General features: G+C 45.1%; 1 pseudogene across 1 annotated transcript in view; it reads right to left on the bottom strand.

Moving 5' to 3' along the window:
* Positions 1-824: 824 nt before the first annotated feature.
* LOC143628448 (cysteine-rich receptor-like protein kinase 2) overlaps positions 825-26,637 on the bottom strand; it is a 34,817-nt pseudogene continuing 9,004 nt past the window's right edge. The window contains exons 2-8 of the transcript XR_013152747.1: positions 19,893-20,287; positions 19,703-19,822; positions 19,405-19,535; positions 14,329-14,539; positions 14,022-14,253; positions 1,234-1,387; positions 825-1,088 (exon numbers count right to left, since the gene is read on the bottom strand). The product of XR_013152747.1 is annotated as a cysteine-rich receptor-like protein kinase 2 (transcript). The remainder of the gene's footprint in view (positions 1,089-1,233; positions 1,388-14,021; positions 14,254-14,328; positions 14,540-19,404; positions 19,536-19,702; positions 19,823-19,892; positions 20,288-26,637) is intronic.

Here is a 26,637-nt window from a genome sequence, read left to right as displayed (position 1 = left end):
TTCATTTGACGCTATCCACGTAACTCAACTTGAAAAATTTGACGTCGAATGGTATTAAATCCTACACTGAAAATACTAAACCCATAAGAAATAAATTTTGGGCTTTGCCACTTGAAGAGTTGTCACTCTTGGGCCAAGTCCCCGTAGAGAACTAGTCTACTAACCCAACAAACAATCTAAGTTTCCTGAAGGGCTACTAAACCAAACTTCGGCCCACTAGAAAGCAACGAAACAACAATCAAAATACCATCAACTACAAAGGGGCAGCCCACCAAAGTACTAAACCCAATCCCGGTAGTATACAATAAAGCCCAGCCGTTAGAGGTGCACAAAAAAACTATTCATCGACCCGCCGAATCTGAACCAGTTTGGTCGCAGTATGATAGAAACTAGTTTAGACCTAATTGAACCTGTAGGTTCGGAATTGGTTTATATTCCCCCCACCCAATAGTGGACTCCCACTGCGACGTGTGGTGAAATCCGACTAAGTCTCCTTTATAATATGGGATATTAAAGTTAAAGTTTATATATTCTTTTAAGTCCACGTCGCCAATCAGTTGCTTGCTTCCGCGTGTGTCTTTGTTCCCAATGAAAACTTATTTGTTTATTAGTTAACATAATCAAAGAAAGAAAATATAATGTTACTCCAATTGAAGAAAAATGCAAAATATGTTTACCATGTTTGCAAAATTTCGAAATTTCCAAGCATTAGCTATCTAATAAATAGATTTGTGATATCATATAGCACGTGAACAATAAATTCATATGAGAACCACATTTTCAACCCGGGCCAAAATGAGCTAGGCGGCAGCATTTGATGTGCATTAAGGAGCAGACGTAGAGGTGTCTGATGGACGTTGCACATGCGATTTGGTAATTACAGACCTCACTGGCTCTATCTGCTCCGGTGATCTATCACTTAAGAGTGACACAACTTCAGACATTGATGGCCTTATTGATGCTGGTGACTGAGTGCATGTTAGGGACAACTCTATGATTTTCTTTACATCTTCTTCTACATATTCACTTGGGTCTAGAGTAACATCAATTAGATTCATATGCAAGCCATTCTCGTATAGATTCCATGCCTGTTGTACACAACAAAGACACAAAAGGATATATGAACTATATATTCGAAATTATTCAATTTATGTCCTAGCTTCTTGCTAGGAAGCCCGTTTTCGTGAATCATTAATCTCATTGTTGACTAGAGACAAGGAAGCTATTACTTACATAATCAATTAGGTTATGTGTGACGGAACCATTTTCTATGAAATCTGTGCACCTCCTTCCGCTAATGATTTCAAGGACCAAAATCCCAAAGCTGTAAGTATCTACTTTCTCAGAAACGTGCCCATGGATTGCATATTCTGGTGCCACAAAGCCACTAAAAACGACAAGAATTAGAAGCAATGAGTGGGAATATTGAAGAAACGTGGATCTACTCACTGGTAGCAGATCTACTTTCCTCGGGTGTGATTATACTATTTCACCGATGGTTCTTCTGGGTCTGTGTTCTTCCACCTACAAAATGAACAGCGCCGTTACTTACCCCTCAGAAAGGGACAGAGGGGTCCTCTTTGGGGTAACCCTCCGGCGTGAGAATCAGTATATTTGTGGAGAAGATAATAATGTGTGTAAGAGGATCTCAAGAGTATTGCTGAATAGCTTAATACCCCCTGATTGTGAGACTGTCTGTTTTGTATGTAACTGACCGTGAGTGAATGTGATTCAATATGATTGAATGTGTTATCACTGCTTGTAACTGTCAATGATTGAGTATGAATGTGTCATCAAAGTGGAGTTGATGCTGTATTTATAGTGCTAAGGTTACCACCGGTTGGGCTCAACCTCGTTGGCTTCCTCCAATCGCACTGCGCCACGTGTCCTCTGGGACACCTGGCGCTTTCTCGTTGGTTGTAATCACGTGGTAACACATGTGTCATGCTGAGTTGTCGACCTTCCATTTGGCAGCTGTCAACATCAGCATATTCTTACTCCTTAAAAAGATGCCTTCTGGAAGGTTGTCTGACGTGCACAATCAAGGTTGCCCTAATCCTGATTTGGATAAGGACGAGGTTGATTATGCGCACGTGTGATATGCGCCCATCCTGAGGATGCGCGAGGTCTTCTCTTTATTCTCACGCGCAGATATTTCATGCGCAGATGTGATATGCACGAGCATGTGATATGCGCCGCGCGCTGATGCGCGAGCATGTGTGTCTGGGCAGATGTGATATGCACGAGCATGTGATATGCGCCGCGCGCTGATGCGCCGCGCGCGTATGTGATGCGCGAGCATATGTGTGCCTGGGCATATGATGCCTGAGCATGTTTTGTATGCGCCATGCGCATAGGTTTTGGCTTTGTGCCTTCATAATGTCTTTATCTTGTGGGTTGACCCGCCTTGCTCGGTGTTGAGGCGGGTACATACCTCTTCAAGCCCCCCCCCCCAGTCTAATGTGTGTCTTATCTCGCGCGAGCGCGGTAAGATGGATATTAGACTTACTGATTTGGTCTTTTAAAGGGGTTTTTGTCGTTTTATTGGTTGTTTCCATCGTTGCGCGAAGTTCTATCCATTTGGTTGAAAACGAAGGGTTGAAAACGAAGTGTCCGAACACGTGGTTAGTTGGTGGTGACGTGCGCCGTAAACATGTCAGACGTTTCGTGTGCTCGAGGTGCTACAGTTGCCTTTCACGTCCCCCCACACAGCTGTCTTGAACACGTGTCGCGCTCGCATTGGTTAGCACCTGCGAGTGGGGGCGCGTCTCTGCTCCATGGCAGGTCCGTTACGTTTTTATGTCCCCTCAACAGTGTTAGGGACACGTGCCGCGCCCTCGTTGGCTTACACCTGCGAGTGGGGGCGCGTGAAATCCCATCAGTTACCACTTTTCTCTCTCCTGGGCCTATAAAAGCAGGCCCTTAGGAAATTTTTATCTTCATCTTCATTGTTTCAAATTTTCTATTTTCTGCCTTTCATATTCTGAATTGAGTATATTCATCTTTTCGATTTTTCGATTATCTGCTGCTGCAGTTGTATGTCTGATAGTTCAGACTCGTCTAGCCCCTCAATCACCTCTGTTGCCTCTCGAAGACGCCGTGTGAAGTCTGTGGTGATGTCGACATTGAAGCAAAAGGGGAAAGGGAAGAGGGTTGTTGAGACCACATCGGAGGAAGTAGGGAGGACCAAGGCCACCAAAAGGTGGAATGAAATCCTCTGCAAATTGAAGCAGGCCGATCTCGACAACCTCATCGCCTCTCAGGGCTTTCCCACCCTGTTTGGCTGCATGTTGCCTAGGTCCGGGCAAACGGCGGCGGACCCGCCTGCCGGCTATATATCCCTATATAGCCACTTTTTCACCCACTGCAACCTTCGTCTCCCGATAACAAGGTTTGTGGGTGCACTGCTGAAGTTCTATGGGATTCATATATCCCAAGTCCATCCGTTTGGACTCGTGCGCGTGACTCACTTTGAGTTCATGTGCAAATCCCAGCGCGAGGAACCCACTCCTCGGCGCTTTCAATATTTTTACAAGCCCAAGATCCAGGACAATTGGATCTCTTTCATTCCTCGCAGTCAGAAGGTGAAGTGCTCCACTGTTTCATTCAAGAGCCTTCATGACTGGTCTGAGAGGTTCTTTTACATAAGGGCTGGTGTGATCCCCATCCGTATGACCATGCGCTCTATCTCTTCTGCGCCTGCGGATGAGGGTGTCCTCAAGAACCCAACTGGCGCCTGGGTTAAGAAACTGACCGCTGAACCATCCCCCGCGAAGAAAATTTGCGAGGAGGCGCTGGTGGGGGTCGGCATGAGTAAGCTATGGGCCGACAGCGCGCTTGAGCCCGTTATCCAAGTCGACGGGTTGTGTAAGTTTATTTCATTGCTTTATTTCTTTTTCTGCGCGAACATAATTCTTTTGCTGATATCACTTGACTTGTTTTTGCGCAGTCACCAAGGATTATGTCCTTGCCGCTTATGATGAACAAGTGGAGGGTGGCTCCGTCGTGCTTGGCGCTGGGGAGGTTGGTTTCCCAGATCGCTTCGATGACATGTTCATCCCAGTGGATCTGGAATTTGACTTTGACAGTGACGCGCCTGGTAAGCCTTCGCACTTATGCTCATTCCTTTAGAATACCCAAGTTTATTAACAGTTCTGTTGGTTGTTTTTGCAGATGCGCTTGAAAACTACGAGCTGGAGCTCGCGGAAGAGGAGGAGGAGGAAGAGGAGGCGCCCCTACTAAAGCGCAAAGCTAAGGGGAAATCTGGCGCAGGGGCCAGTAAGAAACAGAAGAAAAATGACACCCCTGTTGCTCATCCCCATGCTCAAACGAAGGGACCTAAGGAAACCCAGGTGTTTACCACCAAGGTTTCTTTAGCTTCCCTGCCTGTGAGAGTGGGCAGACCTCCTGTCCACTTGAGGTATGGTGGCGTCACCTCCTCCGTTCGCGCGGCTGAAGAGAGAAGCAGTGCCGCGCCTGCAACAGGTATACTTTGTTTATCTTCATCTGGCTGAATTGTTATTAAACCTTTGCTCCTTTGAATGTTTGCAGAACCGGCGACGGTAGCAGATCAGCCACAGGCGCCACAAGGTGCTGAGGCTGCGCCGGGGACTGCTTCGGAGTCCCCTGTTCTACCCTCTGAAAAGGGTAGAATGAACTTTATGGCGATGTTCGCCGCGCGAACAGAATTGCGCCAAGGTATGTTTTGCACACTTGTCTTCTTTATTTTTCTTTTGGATTCAGTCATAAACCATTTTTCCTTGTTGATTTGTTCATAGGAGTTGTAGCTGGCGTACAAGTTGCTGGCGACACTCCTGGCGCCGTTGGCGGCGCCGCTGGTTCTGGTCCTGCTCCTGCTAGTGCTGATTCTCCCCTTATTGGGGTTACAAAGGAGCAGGAAGCCGTATTGCGCGCCGAACTGGCGGCGTCGAGACCTCCCTCGCCTCCTCCTACGCGCAGCCCTCTCCGCGAGGCTGGTTTGGAGCCCCCCAGGTCGCAGGAGAAGAGGCCTATTCAAGAAGATGAGGAGGATGAGGGGGCTCAAGCTGAGGACTCCTTGGGAGACCGCGCCAGCCCTGCGATGCCACAAGCCTTCGCAGCGCATACTTCTGGTGGGGCTGGCGTTGACTTTTCTGCTTTATCCCCGCAGGTATGTTTTAATTTGTTGCTCCGCTGCGCGTACCTCCATATAAGTATGTTTATGACTTAGAACATTTCTTGTGTTTTGTAGGAAGGTGACCACGTTTATCGCCCGAGATGGAATATTAATGAAGACAGTTCCTTCCAATCCATGGGCGTATGCGAGGACTTCTGGGCTCATGCCGTGCCTCCTACTGAAAGGAGGTATCAGGAGGAGCGCACCCGCGCTGACTTGCTCAACGATCACATTTTCGCTGGGTCAGCTTTCTTTGCTGCCTCCCAAGAGCTTCATCGCGATTATATTAAAGTACGCGATGCTCTTGTGGCAGCCCAGCAAGAGGCTAAGGTGGCCGCCTGGAACCTTTCTGATGCTCGCGCACGAGCTGAGAAACTCCAGGCGGAGCTCAGCGAAAACCGAGAAAGTGCCAACACCGCCTATATTAAGCGCGGGCATGAGCTCCAAGCTGCGCGGGAGAAGCAGCAGTTGGCGGAGGCCGAAGTTGCCAAGTACGCGCGTAGAGTGCGTGTCTTGGAACAGCAGGCTGAGGCGCGTGACCAAGCTATCGTCCAGAGTATCACTGAAAAATCATCACTGGAGAGCGAGGTTGCGCGCCTGAAGAGGGAGTTGGCGGCCGCGCAGGCCGATAGAGATGAGGCCTTGGCGACGGCGGCGTCTAGCCAGGAAGCTCTTGGTGCTGCGCAGGCGGAGAAAGAAAAAATTTTGGCGGCAGCAGCGTCTGATAAGGAGGAGCTAAAAAAGACTAAGGAAACTGTTGAGTTATTAAACTCCCAGGTTCCTGTCCTCGAGACGTCTGTTGCTGGCCTCGCGCAGGATCGCCAATGGCTGGTGTCACAGGGCATAACTCGCTGCGCTTTGGCGATGAAATATTCCGCCGAGTTTCAGGCCCTTGTGATGGACTGCAATGCCGCCGCGCGCTTGGTGGGCCGAGCTGAAGGGTTTACGGATGGGTATGAATATGGCATGTTGAAGAAGAACCCATCCGAGTACCCTTACAAGAGCGAAGCGGCCTGCGCGGACATGGCCGCGGTGGGGGGAAAGTATATGAATACTCCCATCCCCATCCTTATGCAGGTACCTTGACCTTAATGAGTTTTACTTGACTAATTTTTCCAAGTGTTTTGTACTCAATACTTTTCTAATGATTTGCAGATAGCTGCGCTTGCTGACCAGCCCGACCTCGGCGCGCTAAAGAAGTTGCTCGATGAATGCGAGAGGGCTGGTAGCGATGATGGTGGCGCGGGGGATGTTGCCCCTGCCAGCGGCTCTGGCGCTGCGAATAAATCTGCTCCTGACACCGTCGTGATAGAAGACTCCAATGAGGAGGAAGAACTTGACTATGGTCAGTTCGGAGATGAGGAGCAGGCCGCGTCAGATGCTGCGGGAGATGATGAAGGTGATGAAGTGGCTGACGTCGACGTGGAGACTTGAGAAGCCCTTCATCAAATTTTACATATTTAATTTTTTATACTTGTAATTTGTAACTCATCATACTTGTAAATTTCAATCCAATGGAATGAAACTTGTTTTCTCTTTTTCACATCTTGCGCATTTCCATTCATCTCTTCATGTTTGCTTGTATAGATATAAGATATGCTTGCACGTTAAAATAAGAACAAGGTTGTAAGGAAATTATTCACTTAACCTCTGTTCTATTTTGTTTGTGGTTTCGCAGTATCCTGTTTATGCTGACATGCGCGCTAACTTTTCATTATTTCTTTTTTGCGCTTCGTTGTCGGGCGGTATTTATATGGAAGTATGAGTTTAGCCATTACATGTCAGCGTGTGTTACTCAGATATCCACTATGATTCCGCGCGCGACCTCGACCTGAGACCTTAACATGATATGGCATGTACTTTGCCTTAGTTGTGTTTAAGGATTTTTATGATCAGGCTGCGCGGGATGTAAGATGGATGTTTGTGAGTGTTTTGAGCTAAGGCTCTTTGTTTTGGGCTAAGGCCCTGACGTTTTTAGAGTTAAGACTCATTAACGTGTTTGAGCTAAGGCTCGTAAGTTTGGGCTAAGGCCCTGGCGTTTTAGAGTTAAGACTCGTTAACGCGTTTGAGCTAAGGCTCGCGCATGTATGTTTTACTTCGCTTTATTTTGCTTTGAAGTCAATATAGTGTTGTCATATTGTTCCAAATTAATAAAGAAAGTGTGAAACATGTATGCAAAGGTAATAGAACAAATATTGAAAGATAGCGCGAATCATCATTCATGATGGCTTAAAAGCCTTGATTACATATTTGAACATTTACATGAAGCATTTTCTAAGCAGTGCTGCGTTCCACGCGCGCGGTATCTTTTTGCCATTCAAATCTTTTAAAGTGTACGCGCCTTTCCCCAAATCTTCTGAAATTTGATAAGGTCCCTCCCAATTGGGGGACATTTTTCCTGGGGGTATCGCGCGGCTAGCTTCATTGTTTCGAAGGACAAAATCATTTTTCTTGAAGTGGCATTCTTTAACGCGCTGATTATAATATTTTTCCAGCTTTTTCTTGTATTTGGCTTCATTGATGATAGCCGCTTCTCTGCGCCCTTCAAGCAAGTTGAGGTCCAATCTTCTTTCGCGCTCGTTATCAGTCTTGCTCATCATGAGTACCCTATGGGATGGGCATCCAATTTCTGCTGGGATCATAGCCTCTGTCCCATAGGTTAGGCTGAACGGGGATTCGCCATTGCTAGTTTTGCTTAATGTCCTGTGCGCCCACAGGACATTAGGTAACTCTTCGACCCAAGAATGGGATTCTCCCTCCAATCTTTTCTTCAGCCCATTTAACAAACTTTGATTCGCGCGCTCCACTTGGCCATTCCCTTGAGGGTGGTAGACCGAAGTGAAGATTTGGTTGATGTGCAGTTCTTTGAGCCAGCTGGATATCTTCCTGTCAGTGAATTGTTTGCCATTGTCGCTCACAATTTCCATAGGAAGGCCAAAACGGCAAATGATGTGGCTCCAGATAAATTGCTTCATCGCCTCAGCTGTGATTTTTGCTAGTGGCTTGGCCTCAACCCATTTTGTGAAATAGTCTATCGCCACTACCAAAAATTTCACTCGCCCTTGCGCTTGCGGCAGGGGCCCCACAATATCAATGGCCCATTTGTGGAAAGGCCATGCGGAGGTCACTGGAATCAAGTTGTTCTTTGGACGCATGGTGTTTGGCGCGTAGCTCTGACATGCCTTGCATTTTTGGATTTCTTTTAGCGCATCCAAGTACATGCCTGGCCAATAGTAGCCTGAGCTCATTGCCTTGGCAACCACCATGCGCGGACCAGCGTGTATTCCACAGATTCCTTCATGAATCTCCCTAATCACATAGCTTGCTTCTTCAGCATCCAGGCATTTCATGAGCGGTCCAAGATAAGAGCGCCGATATACTGTACCATCAAGTAGTTCATAATTCTGCGCCTTGTGTCTTATCTTTCTCGCCTGTGCGCGATCGTCCGGTAACTTCCCCTCCTTCAGGAATTCCATTATTGGAGTTATCCAGGATGAAGGGGTTGTATGAATTACAAGAACAGATTGCGTTTGCACTGACGGGTTGCTCATCACTTCCACCCTGACATCTTTGCCAAAGTGATCAAAATTAGTTGAAGCCATCTTACTCAACGCGTCAGCAGACTTATTTTCGCTGCGCGAGATGTGTATGATTCTGAAGAAGTCAAACTGCTCGACGAGCTTTTTTGCCTGCTCTAGATATAGAGGCATTGTGTTCTCCTTGGCGTCATATAGGCCGTTGACCTGAGCAGCTACCAAGTAAGAATCAACATGGGCCTCTAGCCTTTTAACTCCAAACTTGCGCGCAATGCGCAGGCCAGCCAGCAGGGCTTCATACTCAGCCTCATTGTTGGTACTCTTGAAGTCCAACCTAATAGCATAAGTATATTCATGATTATCAGGGTCCACCAGTTTGAGGCCTGCGCCGGACCCTTCGCTGTTGGAGGCTCCATCAGTGAATAGCCTCCAAACATCTTCTTCATCGTTTGCTCGCGGAGGGTCTACCTCGCGCTGAGCTTCTTCAATCTTTCCATCTGGGATTTCTGTGATGAAATCCGCTAAAACTTGACCCTTTATTGCTGGACGAGGCTTATAGGTGATCGTGTGTTCACCTAATTCCAGTGCCCACTTTGTCAGCCTTCCGGAGAGCGCGGGGCGTCGCAAGACTTGCTGGATGTTGTAACCAGTCAGAACTTCAATAGGATGACCATTGAAGTATCTATGGAGCTTGCGCGACGCGTGTGTTAGTGACAAAACTAACTTTTCCATGATGGAATAGCGCGTCTCAGGGTCTGTGAGCACCCGACTCACATAGTATATTGGCTTTTGGATCCCCTTGCGATCCACCAATAATACTGCGCCGATCGCGCGGTCTCCAGCTGACAGGTACAATGTAAGGGTTTCGCCAGGAAGTGGAGCTGTGAGCGCGGGCAAATTTATGAGACATTCTTTTATCTCAGTGAAAGCTTGCTCAGCCTCAGGCGTCCACTTGAATTGGCTCTTCTTCAAGCAGTTCCTCAATGTGTTAACGAATGGAGTAGATTTGCTGGCGTGGTTCGCTAGGAACCTGTTGATTGACACCAATCTACCATTCAGCTTCTGAACCTCTTTCATGGTGGATGGTGAAGGCATGTCAAGGATGGCTTCCACCTTTTCAGGGTTCACCTTGAAACCATCCTTAGTGACCATTACACCAAGAAATTTCCCCTCTTCTGCGCCGAAAGTACATTTGCTCGGGTTGAGCTTCATGTTAACTTCCGTTAGGCGCTGATGAGTTTCCTCGATGTCTTTGAGCATTTGTCTCTCCTCCCTGCTCTTGATCACCAAATCATCAACGTAGACTTCTAGATTTCTTCCGATTTGTTCACTGAAAACCGAATCCATAAGTCTCTGATAGGTGGCGCCCGCATTCTTTAAACCAAAGGGCATTTTTGTGTAACAAAAAACACCCTTGTCGGTCCTGAAGGCCGTCTTGTCTTCGTCTTGTGGTGCCATTTGAATCTGGTGATAGCCTTTGTAGGCATCCAGGAAACACTTGAGCTTGAATGGCGCCACGGAGTCCACCTTTGCGTCGATGTTTGGGAGGGGGTAACAGTCTTTCGGACATGCTTTGTTGAGGTCCTTGAAGTCAATACACATCCTCCATGACCCGTCGCTTTTCTTTACCATCACAGGATTGGCTACCCACGTCTGGTATCGGATCGGGCGGATGATGTTTGCGCGCAACAGGTCCTCAACTTGCTCATTCATGGCCTTCGCCTTTTCATCCCCCATGATTCTCTTTTTCTGAGCAATTGGCTCCACCGACTTGAACGTGTCAAGAGAATGTTGCGCCAAGTCTCGCGGGACCCCAGTCATATCGGAATGTTGCCACGCGAAGACCGACGTGTATTTTGTGAGCAACCTTTTCATTCTCAATCTCGTTTCGTCTGAAATGGTAGCGCCAATTGTGACCGTTTGCTCGGGGAATTTTGGGTTTAAAATCCACTTCTCTGGCGCATTGTCCGCCATTTGAAGTTTCATTCTCCCCTCCCGCGGCGTACTTGTCACTGCGCACAAATGATCGCGATAAACAAATGTTACGCCCGTTGGTGTAGGAAACCCCAAAGCGTCGTGCGCTGGCGACGGTACAGCATTAAATTGGGCAATCGTTCCCCTACCCAGGATCATATTGTGGCATGACGTGGTGGGCAAGACCAAGAAGTTGACAACTTCTGCTCGCTTGTGCTCATCATCCCCCATAGTTAGTTCAAACTGAATCTGGCCCAGTGGATGGATGATTTCATTTGAAACACCACAGATTGGTGCGTTCACAATTTCGAGCCGCGCTTGGTCTGCCGGGTCTAACTTTCTGAAACACTGCTCATACATAATGTCAGATTCGCTTCCAGTGTCCACCAGGACCTTTGACACTTCGTAATGAGCAATGTGTGTGGTGATGACGAGAGGACTGCTTATTGAAGGGCCTCCCCTGATTCTTGGGAAGATGACTTGCTGCTCGCGCCAATCTCCGTGGATTTGCGTGCTTCTCTTTTTTGACGTCTGCCCTTGTCATCCCACCTCAGCCACACAGATTCTTTTGTATTTCTTGCTGGCAGAGGCTCATTCCGGTTGCTCATCTTCTATTCTTTGGTTTTTTACCAAGTGAGCCAGCCTGCCTGACTTTACATCCTTCTTGATCGCATCCTTTAAATGATGGCATGCGTCGGTGTTGTGGCCCGGGGACCTGTGAAATTCACAATATTTGCCACTGTTTTGCGGTCCCTTGTAGTGTAGTTGCTTGGGGGGCTTGAATTGGACATTCTCAGTACTTAACACCTGTGAAGGTGTTTTAGTGAGGGGTGTCCATATTCTTGGCAGAGGTCTGCTAGGATCTCTGCCGCCCTCCCTCTTGTCACCCTCCCCGCGATTACGAACTTCTTTTTGGGGCTGGGGTGAGGTTGGTTGTGCTTGTTTTTCCGCGGAAGAAAAACTTGTTGGCTGCAACCTGGACCATACAGAGTTCTGTTTGGCCCTCTTCTCTTTGCTGCGCGGTGATTCTGCCTGATGCGCTCTTTCTCTTGCCCTATTTTGGGCAATCTGTTTCTCATTTCTCGCGAAAACTCGCGATGCCTCCATTAACTTGGCCCACGTGGTGGGCATACCATCTTTGCTTACGAGAGCCCGGCGTAGTTGATCACTGCACGCGCCTTGTATAAAGGCCACGCGCAGGAGCTGCTCAGTTATACCCCCGATTGCCAGGGATTCCTGATTGAAACGAGTGATGTAATCTTCAATCGTTTCATCATTCCTGCGTATGCAGTGCATGATGTCATCAGGATCGCGCGTGTGCCTGCGCTGCTGTACGAAGTGGGCTTGGAACTTTTCTAATAGTTCCTCGAACCCATCAATTTGCCCTGTCGGCAAGCTCTCGAACCATACCCGCGCTGCGCCCGTGAGGCAGCGAGCAAACATATGACACCATGTTGGCATCGTCCAGCTCTCTAGGTTTCCCGTGTTATAGAAACCTTGCAAAAAGTCATCTGGATCTGTTGTGCCATCATATTTGCCCAGACCACTTGACATCTTTGTCTTGTGCTGGATGGGAGCCTGCGCGATGCGCGCAGTAAACTTTGAGTGTTTTACCAGGATGGCTGGTCTGTAGGGCGTGGTTACGTCCACTTGCCCTCTGACCGGTGGGCTGTACGGCATGTGCAGATCCAGATCTGCTCTGGCTCCAGGCGCCATGTTCACAGGCGCGCGGAGCTGTGAGCCTCCTGCATGAGTATCCCGTGTCTTCCTCATGCTATGCACTTCTTCATCACTGAACTCAGTGTGTGCAGTGTGAACAGAATGTCCTTCTTCCGGCGCGATCGGCCTTTTTGTAGTCTGCTTATCAAAAGCTTGCCTTTGTGTTTGGTCGGCTAGCTTTTTCTGCTTGACCATTTCATTGTATTTTTCCGTCAGACGCCGCTGCTCGTTTATGAGCCATTCATTTGGATCATTTGTTTCCTCTTCTGGACCCATTGGTCCTTTCAGTTTCGCGCCGGCCATATTTTGTAACGTGAGATCGTCTGGAGGAGTTTCAGTCTGGCCGTGAGGGGTTGTGACGAAGGGACGGTTGCTGGTGGTACGCGTAGAATCACGCGGAACCCTCAGAACCTGCTGTCCGTCGTTAACACCCTCACGTTCAAATCCTCCAGAGCTTGATCAACGTTACGAACTCCAGAAACCATGGTGATTGATTTTTTTTTTTTTATAGATCTGATGAGATCTGATTGCCGTTTGTAACAGTGGATGGCGCCAATGAAGAAACGTGGATCTACTCACTGGTAGCAGATCTACTTTCCTCGGGTGTGATTATACTATTTCACCGATGGTTCTTCTGGGTCTGTGTTCTTCCACCTACAAAATGAACAGCGCCGTTACTTACCCCTCAGAAAGGGACAGAGGGGTCCTCTTTGGGGTAACCCTCCGGCGTGAGAATCAGTATATTTGTGGAGAAGATAATAATGTGTGTAAGAGGATCTCAAGAGTATTGCTGAATAGCTTAATACCCCCTGATTGTGAGACTGTCTGTTTTGTATGTAACTGACCGTGAGTGAATGTGATTCAATATGATTGAATGTGTTAACACTGCTTGTAACTGTCAATGATTGAGTATGAATGTGTCATCAAAGTGGAGTTGATGCTGTATTTATAGTGCTAAGGTTACCACCGGTTGGGCTCAACCTCGTTGGCTTCCTCCAATCGCACTGCGCCACGTGTCCTCTGGGACACCTGGCGCTTTCTCGTTGGTTGTAATCACGTGGTAACACATGTGTCATGCTGAGTTGTCGACCTTCCATTTGGCAGCTGTCAACATCAGCATATTCTTACTCCTTAAAAAGATGCCTTCTGGAAGGTTGTCTGACGTGCACAATCAAGGTTGCCCTAATCCTGATTTGGATAAGGACGAGGTTGATTATGCGCACGTGTGATATGCGCCCATCCTGAGGATGCGCGAGGTCTTCTCTTTATTCTCACGCGCAGATATTTCATGCGCAGATGTGATATGCACGAGCATGTGATATGCGCCGCGCGCTGATGCGCGAGCATGTGTGTCTGGGCAGATGTGATATGCACGAGCATGTGATATGCGCCGCGCGCTGATGCGCCGCGCGCGTATGTGATGCGCGAGCATATGTGTGCCTGGGCATATGATGCCTGAGCATGTTTTGTATGCGCCATGCGCATAGGTTTTGGCTTTGTGCCTTCATAATGTCTTTATCTTGTGGGTTGACCCGCCTTGCTCGGTGCTGAGGCGGGTACATACCTCTTCAAATATATTTTGATTGCAAGAGAAACATTCATCATATTAAAAAGGAGATTTAGTTAGTTCAACATACAATGTCCCTGCAACTTTGGTGCTAATATGTGTCTTATCTTCGGGTAGTAGTCTAACCAAACCAAAATCCGAAATCCTTGGCCGAAAGTCATTGTCAAGTAGAATGTTGCTTGATTTAATATCTCTGTGAACGATTGTGACATGGTATTGTTCATGCAGATATGCAAGTCCCCTCGCTACTCCGAAGATTATATTAAACCTTTGTTCCCAAGTTAGGCTCCCTCGTTTTTCACCTGCCAATTGTTATATCAAGTATCAGTTTCTAACCTTTTTAGCAGTGATCAGCTAAAGACATGGTCTCAACTCACCATAAAGAAATTTATCCAAGCTACCATTTTCCATGAACTCAAGAACAAGATAAAGGTGAGGTCCTTTGTAACAATATCCAAGAAAACGTATTAGATAACGGTGATGAACATTACTTATTATTTTAAGTTCATTATCAAAGTATGATTTTCGTCCTCTAGAAACCATTATTGTTTTCTTTATTGCAACTACTTCTCCATCATTTAGTTTCCCCTGAAACAAGTAAAAGTTAAAAAGAAGAAAAACATATCAGTGCACTCAGATTAATTATAATATAGAGCATACAATAATAAAGAAAATAAAAGAATTATTACTATAGGAAATAGGAATTTGACTGAATGAACATTTCATTAATCAAGACACTCTATAAATAATACAAGGATGATCAACTATCTAGGAAACTAGTTAATGAGATACAACAACTTTCCTAAGATAAGACAATTAACAATATTTACATAATAATTGCTATTACACCCCGCAGTCGAATCGGGAGGTTGACGAACGTTGAGACTGGACCGAAAGTCATCGAATAAGACACGTGGTAAGCCCTTGGTGAAGATATCAGCAACCTGGTAGCGTGACGGCACATGTAAGACGCGAACACACCCCCGTTGTACCTGCTCTCTAACAAAGTGAATGTCGAGTTCAATATGTTTGGTCCGCTGGTGCTGAACAGGGTTACCCGATAAATAAATGGCGCTGACATTGTCGCAGTAAATGAGTGTAGCCTTGAGGAGCGGCTGGTTCAATTCGAGCAAAAGGTTGCGAAGCCAACATATCTCAGAAACAACGTTAGCAACCCCTCTGTACTCAGCTTCCGCATTGGAACGTGACACTGTTGGCTGCCGTTTGGACGACAAGTTGTCTCCAAGATAGACACAGTAGCCTGAAGTAGAACGGCATGTATCGGGGCAGCCTGCCCAGTCAGCATCAGTATATGCACGAAGAGAGATGTTTGGAGCAGGATTGAGAGAGAGGCCGTAATCTGTAGTTCCCTGTATATACCGGATGATGCGCTTAAGAGCATTCATGTGATCATCCGTGGGAGAGTGCATATGCATGCATATCTGCTGAATGGCATATGAGATATCAGGTCGCGTGAATGTAAGGTACTGAAGTGCACCTGCCAGACTGCGATAGGTGGTGGGATCATGAAACAAGGCGGAGCCTGATGTGGCCAGCTTGGGGCCAGTGTCGATCGGAGTGGAAACTGGTTTGCAGGACTCCATGGCAGCTTTGTGGATGATGTCTCTGGCGTATGATTGTTGAGACAAGAACATGCTGTCACCAGTGCGTGTGACAGAGATACCAAGAAAGTGAGATAAGGGACCCAAATCCTTCATAGCGAATTCAGCAGATAAAGATGTCATAATACGTCCACGAAGAGCAGCTGAGGACGTGGTGAGGATAATGTCATCAACATAGAGAAGTAGGTATGCGGTGTCCTGACCATGATGATAGATGAACAGAGATGTGTCAGACTTGCTTTGGATGAAACCCTGCATCAAAATAAAGTCAGTAAAGCGCTGGTACCAGGCACGTGGTGCCTGTTTCAAACCATAGAAAGATTTCTTCAGCTTGCAGACATAACCCGGAAATTGTTGATCCCGAAACCCCATGGGTTGATGCATATAAACTGTTTCCTCCAATGTGCCATGAAGGAAGGCGTTAGTAACATCTAGCTGGTTTATCATCCACGAGCGTGATAAAGCCAATGTTAAAATGAGGCGAATAGTTGTCGGCTTAACAACCGAACTGAAGGTGTCACCACAATCAACGCCTACCTGTTGGCTGCGACCATCACAATACAGTCGTGCTTTATACCTCTCCAAGCTACCATCCGATCGAAACTTATGTTTAAAGAGCCACATACATCGAATAATATTCATGTTAGGTTGACGAGGAACTAACTCCCAAGTCTCATTTTTAATAAGTGCACTAAACTCATTGGTCATGGCATTGAGCCATTCAGGTGAGGACAGGGCAACCTGTGGGGATTTGGGAATAGGCACGATAGTAGCAGTGTGGAGATTGAAATGGTTCTTGGGTTTGGTGATACCGTCCATGGCACGAGTGCGCATGGTACGGGCCGGTAGTTGCGGATCAGGTTGAGGTGTAGGGGTCGAAGTTGGCTTTGAGGCCGTGGATTGGGGCGGTGATGGTGGGTGTGTAGTGGGGTGGGCTGTATGGGAAGGTGGAACAGTCCGTAAGAGGAAGCCGGGTGGAGTTAGGGGGCTGGTCGTTGGGCCAGTGGGCCGATCAGCGGTGGGCTAGGCTGGTCGGGAGCGACGGGTGTAGGTGAGGGTGGGCTAAGGGAGAGGAGCCGATGGAGTGGGCTGTTGGTTGGGTGAGGGTGTGGTATTGGGTCGTGGGTTGGGTGGGGAAGGAGGGCTAACATGATCCCATAGGAGAGGGCTAAGCCCACTGGCTAGGAAGTTATAGGAGTCTAGTTGGGTAGGTAAGGTGGTAGAGAAAGGAAAGATCGTCTCTTCGAATTGCACATGTCGGGAGACGAAGATGGAATTCGTAGTGAGATCTAAGCAACGGGAACCACGATGGTTAGGCGGGTAACCGATAAAGACACAAGGTTTGGAACGGTTAGTAAGCCTGTTGATGGTGGTGGAGGGAACTAAAGGGTAGCACACCCCGAACACACGAAGGTGATCATAGGTGGGGTCACATTTATACAAACGTGAGGTGGGGGAGAGGAATTGTGTATGTTTGTTGGGGATGATGTTAAGAAGGTAGGTGGCGGTTTCAAGAGCGTAGTGCCAAAAAGATGGCGGCAAGGAGGATTGGGCTAGCAGGGAGCGTATCATATTATTGATTGTTCTAATTTTACGCTCGGCTTTCCCGTTTTGGGAAGAGGTGTATGGGCAAGAGAACCAGAAATGCATTCCATGTGTACAGAAAAAGGTATGAAAAGAATTATTGTCATATTCCTTGCCATTATCACATTGAAACTGTTTGATTTTAGAGCCAAATTGGGTGGTGATGTAGTTGTAAAAAATGTTGAAAATGGAAAATACATTGGATTTATTAGTTAGGGGGAAAGTCCAAAGAAAATTTGTAAAGTCATCTAAAAACAAAATGTAATACCGGTGGCCCCCGGTGCTAGGTACCGGAGATGTCCAAAGATCACTGTGAATGATATCAAATGGCAAATAAGTACGATTACATGAAGCAAAAAATGGTAAGCGCACACTTTTACAAAAAACTCAAGCCTGACATAATGTTTTGTCATGTTTATTAGATGAACTAGGAACAGATAAAGGTAAAGAATTCAAAATGGAAAAACTTGTGTGTCCAAGGCGTTGATGCCAACGTTCCTGAGAGGTGGCCACAAAAGCAGTAGAGGTGGTGTTGGAAGGAAGCGGTGCTGTCAATGGGTAAAGATCTCCTGAGCTATTGCATCGGATGAGGTGTGCCTTGGTCTTGAGATCCTTCACAGTAAAACCGAATGGGTCAAATTCAATGGACAATAAATTATCAGTAGTAAGTTTACGGACAGAGATAAGATTTTTGACAAGGTTTGGGGCATAAAGGACATTGTTTAATTTAAAAGGTGGGAATGGGGGTGGGGTGAGGTTGCCTTGACCAATCACGGGAATGGTCATACAATTACCAACGACAATAAATTTGTTAGTGCAAGTATTAAAAGAAGACGGAAAGTTAGTACCTTGTGGAGATTTCATATGGCCAGATGCCCCGGTATCCATGAAGTCATATGGGTCCTGCTGTTGGAGAGACAAGGCATACAGAGCCTGCTGGATGTCTGTGGGGGATAAAGTGGCCGTGTAGGCCTGGTCAGGAGCCGCTCCAAGGATGCCGGCTGAATTGTTCCACGGGGCCGAAGGGTATGGACATGGCGGCGTACCGGTGTGTGTTGACGAGTTATAGGGAGTGGATTGCATGAGAGAGCTCCACAGATTAGCAGCCCAAGAATTGGGGAAAACAATATAAGGGTGTTGAGTGGGATTACCGAAGGTTCGTGCGCCCCGGGAACCACCCCTGGTACGGTTTGGAGGCTTGGTTCTGTTCCGGTTTTGGCTTCGGCCACGGTTGGGGACAGGAGCAGCAGCATCATTGGTAACAGTGGCAGCGAGTGCTGTGGCTGATGTGGTTGCAGCCCGAGCAGAAAGGGATTTCTTGGTGGATTCGGCCGTTGTGAGGCGGGAGCGGCATTCACTGAAGGATGGTAAGGGATCCCGATTCTGTAGCACAGTAGAGATGCTCTCATAGGCCTCCGTAAGGCCTGCCAGAAGCTGGGTGACGAGGCGCTGGTCATCAACAGGGGCGCCCACACAGTTCAATTGCTCGGCGAGGTGTTTTACCTGTTGACAATATGCAGCCATATTTGGAAAAGCTTCGAGATGAATGTTGGAGAACTGCTGTTGAAGATGGATTTGACGGGCGAGTTTATTATCATTAAAATGGTCGGCGATGGCCAGCCATGCTTCGCGTAAGGTCTGGCCCGGAACCAAGATAATATGAAGAAGGGGTTTGGAGATTGTGCCATATATCTACTGCAAAACCAAAGCGTCAAGACGAGACCAGAGAGCATCGGCCTCGGCCTTGGCTGCAAGAGCCTTGGCGGCGTCTGCGTCAGAAGCAGATCCGGGTGTAGGGACGGCTGCGGGACAACACCTGGTAGGCACGATAATGCACCTCAAAGAGGGCTGTACAGGTGGTGTAGTGGGCTGATTCATCTTCCAGAATCATGGGTATCATGTGTTTAATGTTTGTTACTGTCATCGCAGGATGTATTTTGGCATCCATGGAGACAGACATGGTGAAGGAAGGAGGGCAAGGGATGCGAGGAGGAGAAAGGGAGGCGGAAAAGTGGTGGTGAGGAAGGCGGCGGGAAAGAAGGGGAACAGGGGGGAGGATCGGTTACAATGATACCATATAGGAAATAGGAATTTGACTCAATGAATATTTCATTAATCAAGACACTCTATAAATAATACAAGGATGATCAACTATTTAGGAAACTAGTTAATGAGATACAACAACTTTCCTAAGATAAGACAATTAACAATATTTACATAATAATTGCTATTAATTACTACATGTACCTTATAAACCTCTCCAAAAGCACCTTCTCCAAGTATATTCTCTTTAATAAAATTATTTGTTGCAGTTATCAAATCACTGTGGCTATAAGACATTGGGCCTTGCAGCAATTCAGTTGCTCCAGTTGACTTACCTGGTACGTAGAAAGCTCGCATATATTACCAACAATTAAAGATATGTGTATGAAATACTGATACACTAAGCCGAGAATATGTTTGAAACAACTAGAGTTTTAATAACAAAGGCATAACCTCAAAAATTGTCCGTGATTGTACCAAAAGATATGGATTGATTGCGTACCTTGTTCGTGGTCACTTGTTTTTGTGGATCGACGACATAAGAAATATACAAGTATGATCAAAAGCAATCCGGTACCTCCAAGAACTCCCCCTATAATAGCTTTCTTGGCTCTTGAATTTCCTGCCAATTTGTATCTTAGATCATGAATAAAAATAACTGATTTTATTCACTGTTTAAGAAAATGCCTCACCGTCCTTCAAAAAGGTTGTTAAATCCGTAGTCTGGTTGTCTCTGAAAAACGCAGTATTGGAGTACCTCATGAAGCATCCTACATCAATCGCCCTTCCGTAACTATTAGGAAGACAATTGGATAAAGTTTTACTTCTTATTGATAAACATTCCACACAATCGTTCTGACTTATGTTCATATTGCATTGGGCAACGGCATACAATGTCACATTGCTGCCTGCGACTTGCCTTGTGGAAGCAGCATAGAAATCGGGTGTTCTTGGTGTCGCTAGTCGAAGGTCTGATAACAGCTTTCTTACTGTTTGTATGAATGCCGGCTGAGAAGACGTTTGGTTTCCGCATACTCCCACATTGCCCCGAACATTAGTCTCCGTGTAGAAGTTATGGTTCTAGTACCTTTACAAAAACAATGCAATAAACCACTATAAACACTCGAAAGGATATCTAATGAATTTTGTAGGCTCTTAGTTAAATATTATCAATCATTGTTTTGTTATTGAATTTGTATAGTTTTCACTAGTACCAACAATAACACACGAGTAAAACATTTGAAATATCCTTTAGTAAAATATATATGAAACAAAAAGATTGTTAACCAAAACCATTTTTAAATTTCAAGTAATGATTAAAAAACGAGAAAGAAAACTAAAATATATAAACAGAAAAAGATCAAGATTAGAAACAGCTACATTATTTTGAAAAGTTTGCTAACTAAAATCACATATATAAAATATTATATGAAGAGGATTAGTCAGTCTTTGGTAGGTTAGAATTAGAGAAGATATGATATAATTGGTTTCATCAGAATACAAAAAAACTATTTGTTTATATCAGGGAATATGTTGTCCATATCTCATGGGATGTGATTTGTCCGGTATAATATATGATCTATGTTTTTTCATGTGATATCCAACAACTCCATTAATATTATTAATTTCTTCAAAACACATTTTCCAATGTAAAATACTCTTCAAACATACTTTGAGAAAATACGAAATTTTGAAAGTTTATAGAGATATATTAAGTATAACGTTTTCTTTTCTATTTTCAAAACTAACTAATTTTTATTTGTCTTGCGATATTATTTGATCTCTTTTTAATGTAACTTTCAGTCTTTCACTGTGTAAGTTAGCTTTTAAATAGTTTACAGTACAAGTTAATTGACAATTAACCGTTGTTTTAAGAATGAATTGATTAATTTACCCTGGTAAAGTAATACTTAAGATTTTTGTAAATAACAGAGACTTGACCAAAATACAGTAAAATCTTTACCAAAAAAATAAAATGAGTGTGTATATTCAATCATACTAGAAAATATTTTAGTATATCTATTTCATCTATATTTATCGACCATATATGATAATAATATATGGGCACATATCATTATTCTCTCAATTTATTTTGTCAATTCAAATAGACAATAGTTGTTATTGATAATCCAACCATAGCTGGTTTTAGACCACCGATATTGCGGGCCTTTGGTCGACAGCGTGGTGTGGCTGCCAAAGGGCTAGGAATGGAGGCCGGAGGGATATGGCAATGTTTTTTTTTTTTTTTTTCGTTTTTCTTTTGGGTGAGGCCTAGTGTTTATTTTTATTTTTCATTTACAACTAGATTTTTAGTGCTTCAATCACTTATCAACTCTATTTTTTAACTTTAAATAACTTTTGTATAATAATTAGATAAAAAAAACATCTATTTGTTTAATTTTACATTTTTTAGACGCTTTCCGTGGGCCCAACATATTCTAGACGTATTATGTGGCCAGGGGTCTCTAACCGCCTCAGGACTCCTAAAGGCCATCACTGATGTTGTCAACTTGTGGCTTGGGAGGCTTTGTCCTAAAGTTCTAGCGGAGTTCATTGCTTCGACGCCGTTGACACCCCTGTTGAAGCCTGACAATGTAATTAGACCCATTGTGGTGGAGGCCATTTGGAGAAGATTGGTGTCAAAAGTCGCTATGCGTAAAGTAGGGAAAATGTAGCTGCTTATCTAGAGGATTTCCAATTCGGGGTTGGGATCCCTAATGGGGCAGAAACGGTACTGCATAGTGCGAACAGGTTTCTGAGCGCGTTCCATTCTGACGGGTCCCTGGCTATGCTCACTGTTGATTTTTCTAACGCCTTCAACGAGGTAGACCGGACGACCCTTCTCAAGGAAGTTAGCTGCAGATGTCCATCCATCTTTCCATGGGTCCAAATTTTACATGCCTGTCCCGCCCGTTTATATGTGGGGGATACTCATATTGGGGCTTTTACCGGGGTGCAACAAGGGGACCCCCTTAGCCCTCTTCTTTTCGCACTCCATCCGCTCATCCTTAGGGTGCAGGGGACCTGTTCCTTGCCCTTCCATTCTTGGTATTTAGACGGTGGCACTATCATTGGTAAGGCTGAGGAGGTTGCTAGAGCGTTGGGCATTATTCGCTCAGAGGGGGCGTCTCTGGGGCTTAGGCTTAATATTCGGAAAACGGAGATTTTTTGGACATCATGCGATGGTTCGAAGAAGGTGTTGGGTTTATTCCCTAGCGAGATTAGCAGGCCTGTGAGGGGAGTTAAACCCTTGGGGGGGGGGAGCAGCTAGCCGAGATGCAGGGTTTATTCGGTCTTTGGCAACTAAAAGAGCTTTCAGCGCGGTCGAACTTATGAAACGCCTGCCGGACCTGAGGGACCCCAAAGTGAGCTCCTTTTTGTTGTGCTCGTGCATGGGTGTTGCTAAGTTAGTTTTTGGGCTCCGGACCTGTCAACCTGAACATGTCAAAGAAGCTGTGCCCATATTTGATGCAGGCCTGCGGGGGCAATTGAAGATATTGTTGTGTGTGGAGGACCGCATTTTGGGGGCCTCCAGTGGAGGTTAGATTCCTTGTGACAATCGTCAATTTCAGGTTAACTCCGTTAACTCAACTCCGTCAATTCAAACTTTAGATCACTGAACCTATAACGCACACCTCATTACATTTAAACTAGGGTTTAAATGACGCTTGACACTTACTACATGAGTAGTCTTTCGGGAATTGCACCGAAACGCAAACGAGTTGACGCAAACAATTGGTGAATAAACGAAAAACGTCAAAACAATAATTATGGGATAATTATGTGTTAGACTTATGTGTTATGTGATAACATTGTTATAAACGTTAATTCAAGGTGCAAGAATTAGTTAATTAAGCTAGTAAAGTAACATTTGAAAGTTAAGGGACCAAAGTATATTATATTATTATTATTAATATAAACCTAAAACCCTAACTCTCCTCTTCCTTTCTCTCCCAAACCGACGGCAGCCCCTCTCCCACTTCTCCCTTGCGATAGGCCCTCATACACACACATACAATCAAGATTGTTCAAGTTTGATTGAAGATTAAGGTGCTAGGAAGGTATAAACAACTATCCTATGCATCCTCTATGCTTAATTTCGATTTTAATGGGTTAATTATAAACCCTAGGTCCGATTTTTGTATGTAATTATGTTCATGTGTCTTGTTTTGATTTAAAGATGTATAGATGGTTGAATTGATAGCTAGTATTGGTGTTATTGCATGTTAATCGTTTGTTTATTGATTTTGAGTTCAAGTAAAACCCTAATCATGGATGTAATGTGTAATTGATATGCATGGATAGTGATTATGGTGTTTAGAGTGTTATATGAACGGATTATGGTCTATAGATGGTTAATATGTTGAGTTTTGTTGCAAACAGTTTCTGGACAGATTGTGTTGTTGATGTTCAATTGACTGTATCTGGGTGTAAATGTAAAAATTGGTTGAGATTATTGATACTACAGTAAACTAGGTTGAGTCTAGTTTCTAAAGAATATAAATTTGCAATTTTTGGACGTGTAAAAGTTAACCTTTATGATTTTACAAAAACGTTGTGCAAAGCTGAGTTGTTAGACCTGCTGTTAGGTTGTTTTGTAAATGTTATATCTCATGAACTACGAGACCAATTGGGTTGGTTCCACTTCTGGAAGTTGACTTGTTGAGTTAGGAACCTAACCCAAGTGGTCTTGCATTTGTTGGATTTTTCATTTAACTGGAATTTCAAATAACATTCTGTTGCGCATGAATTTGACTGTTATGAGCTTGCTGTAGTGTTTTGATCATTATGAGAAATCTATGAGGAATAAAAATAAAATAAAATATGTTCTGGAAACCTAACACATGCATGCTTTAGTGATGATTTTTGGTAAATTAATTGAGATGCTATGATCGGTGGAATAGTACAATCTTTCAAGTAGAATTTCTGTCTCGGTGAAACTAGCTGCTGAATTTTGTGAAAATGCATGAAACATGATAATTGCTAGTTAATTGTTATGTTTTGACCAATTTGCCCCTGCGGGGAATACTTGCTAAATAGTTGTCGTGTTTTGACCAAATTGCCCTTGCGGGGAATAATTGCTAGTTAATTGTTATGTGTGACCAAATTGCCCTTACGGGGAGTAATTGCTAGTGATGTACATTATTAATACATGACACGTAAATAATTGCTCACACACGTATCGTATCACAAATGTACTCGTTAAGTCACACACGATTCACAAACAAACACGAAACGTATCTTGTGATTAGGAATTATGTGCCGGGTCTAGAGACTCGATATTAGTTCCGATACTTAGAAAATCTCCTTGTTGTTTTAGAACGCTAGAGAGAGTTTTCTGTGACGCGCATCACTTGGTGATTTATTTTGGGAATTCTTCGCAAACAGTGAGTTCACTTACCCCTCTAAACTATTTTCAAACGCTTTTCACTTGGGGGAGATAACATACTCCGATAAACGCATTTAAGATTTTGTTAATATAAATTATATATCACTTGTAAAGACTAAGTGGCAAACGCAATAACTAAAGTCCTTCATTCACATCGAACCGTTTAATATTGGATAATAGCGAGTCATTGTTGAGTAGTACTACTGGGTTTGACAAACCCCACCCAACGCTAAACTCGACTGGAGGTCGAGTGGGTGTAATCTTGGCTAAACACATACCATGGTCGGGATAGACCTGGTGGCAAGGCAAATGATAAACGACTAGCTTCGGCGTCGAACACTTAGTAATACTTGTTTTATAGGCTAGCTACCTATAGATATATAATTGATTTAACACTATCTGGTAACGCAAAACGCTGAACGCTGAACGCAAAACGCAAAACGCTAAACGCTTTATTTTATACAAACTTGTGAACTCACCAACCCCGTGTTGACACTTTTAGTATGTTATTCTCAGGTAGCCGAGACGGGCGCGCGGTTTAGGATCATGCATTTACTTGAAACACTTTTAATTATGCAAACTTATTTTAAACTGTTATCATTGGGTTTTTAAGTCATCCTGCGTGACGCAACATTGGTTTCTATGGTTTTACGCTTCCGCACTTATTTTCATTTAAACGTTTTTATGGTTTGATTATAACTAATGATTCCGATCCTGTTAGTTCACACCCTCTGACGATAAAACTCCGTTAGTGGATTTTGAGGGTGTGACAGATTGGTATCAGAGCACATTGGTTATAGCGAACTAGAAGCTGCATGCATACTAGACTATAACTGCGACGACCCATTAGTTATAATGATACGCACTGCATAGATTTGTGTAGTCTTTGTTATCTTATCTCTTTACCCCTTTCACTCATACGCGCGCATACACGGCTTACCTGAAGGAATGTCGACGCCGCCATCATCATCATCCGATCCGATGACTCATGCTCACGGGAAAGAACCGCAGATACCTACCGCATCGCCACCCCGAGTAGTTCCGGAACTCGAAGCTCCCGCACCGAAGAGGTATCGCTTATCTGGAGGCATGTACGAAAACGAAGTTAGCTGGGATTGGTACCCTAATATGATCAGACGTATGATCTATCGTGAACAAGTTCCCCCATTACCACCCCGAACCATCCTGCTTACCCCAACACCCTACCACCCATAACCGAACCTGTAGAGCGAGTTCTCGCAGCTGTTGTTTCATGCTTGGAGCGTGACGTGGGTTACATGCGCTATACGAGAGCGAACGTTTCCGGACTGTTAAAAGACGGAACTGAGACTAAGGAGGAAATTGCCCGCATGGCAGCGACCATAAAGGAAATGCAGGAGGCTAGTGATCAACAGATGAAGATTATGAGAAAGATGCAAGCCGAAATAATAGACTTGCAAGAGCAACTCCAAGTAGCAAGGACCCGAACCGAGATAGCTCTAGAGCGTTGCGATGTCTTACAAATGCAGATTGCTCAGAACGCAGCCGAACCTGAGGCAGAGCCTGAGGCCGAGCCTGAGGCAGAGCCTGAAGAGGAACCTAAAGAAGATCCCGAAGAGGAACCTGAGGAGGATCCCGAGGAGGAACCCGAAGAGGAACCGGAGGAAGAACCGGCTGAGCCGGAGGCACACTCAGAGGTGTCCTCAGACGATGACATCTGAGAATGATAACACCTAGATGTCTGGAAGAAACGCTGGACACGGTCGCGGTAACATCAACTTAACCGCAGCAGAACTCCAAACCCTGTTGAATGACCATGCGGCGGCAGCTCTAGCCGCACATGTTCAGAATCAAGCTGGAGGTCCAACTGGAACGTGTACTTTCAAGAATTACTTTGACTGCAAGCCCAGTATGTTTAAGGGCACTGAGGGAGCTATAGGCTTCCTGCGTTGGGCTGAGAATGCCGAATCGGCGTTTGAGATGTGTAATTGTCCCCCTGCCAGTAGGGTCAAATTTGCTGCTGGAACACTCGAAGATTCTGCCCTCACTTGGTGGAATTCAAACGTACA

This window comes from Bidens hawaiensis, unplaced genomic scaffold (genome assembly GCF_021521415.1).
Source record: "Bidens hawaiensis isolate Kalapana, Puna unplaced genomic scaffold, B.hawaiensis_p1.1 tig00004973_1, whole genome shotgun sequence".
Lineage (NCBI taxonomy): Eukaryota > Viridiplantae > Streptophyta > Magnoliopsida > Asterales > Asteraceae > Bidens > Bidens hawaiensis.
The sequence above is the reverse complement of the archived record's forward strand: the minus strand, read 5'-3'. Positions and strand labels throughout refer to the sequence as shown.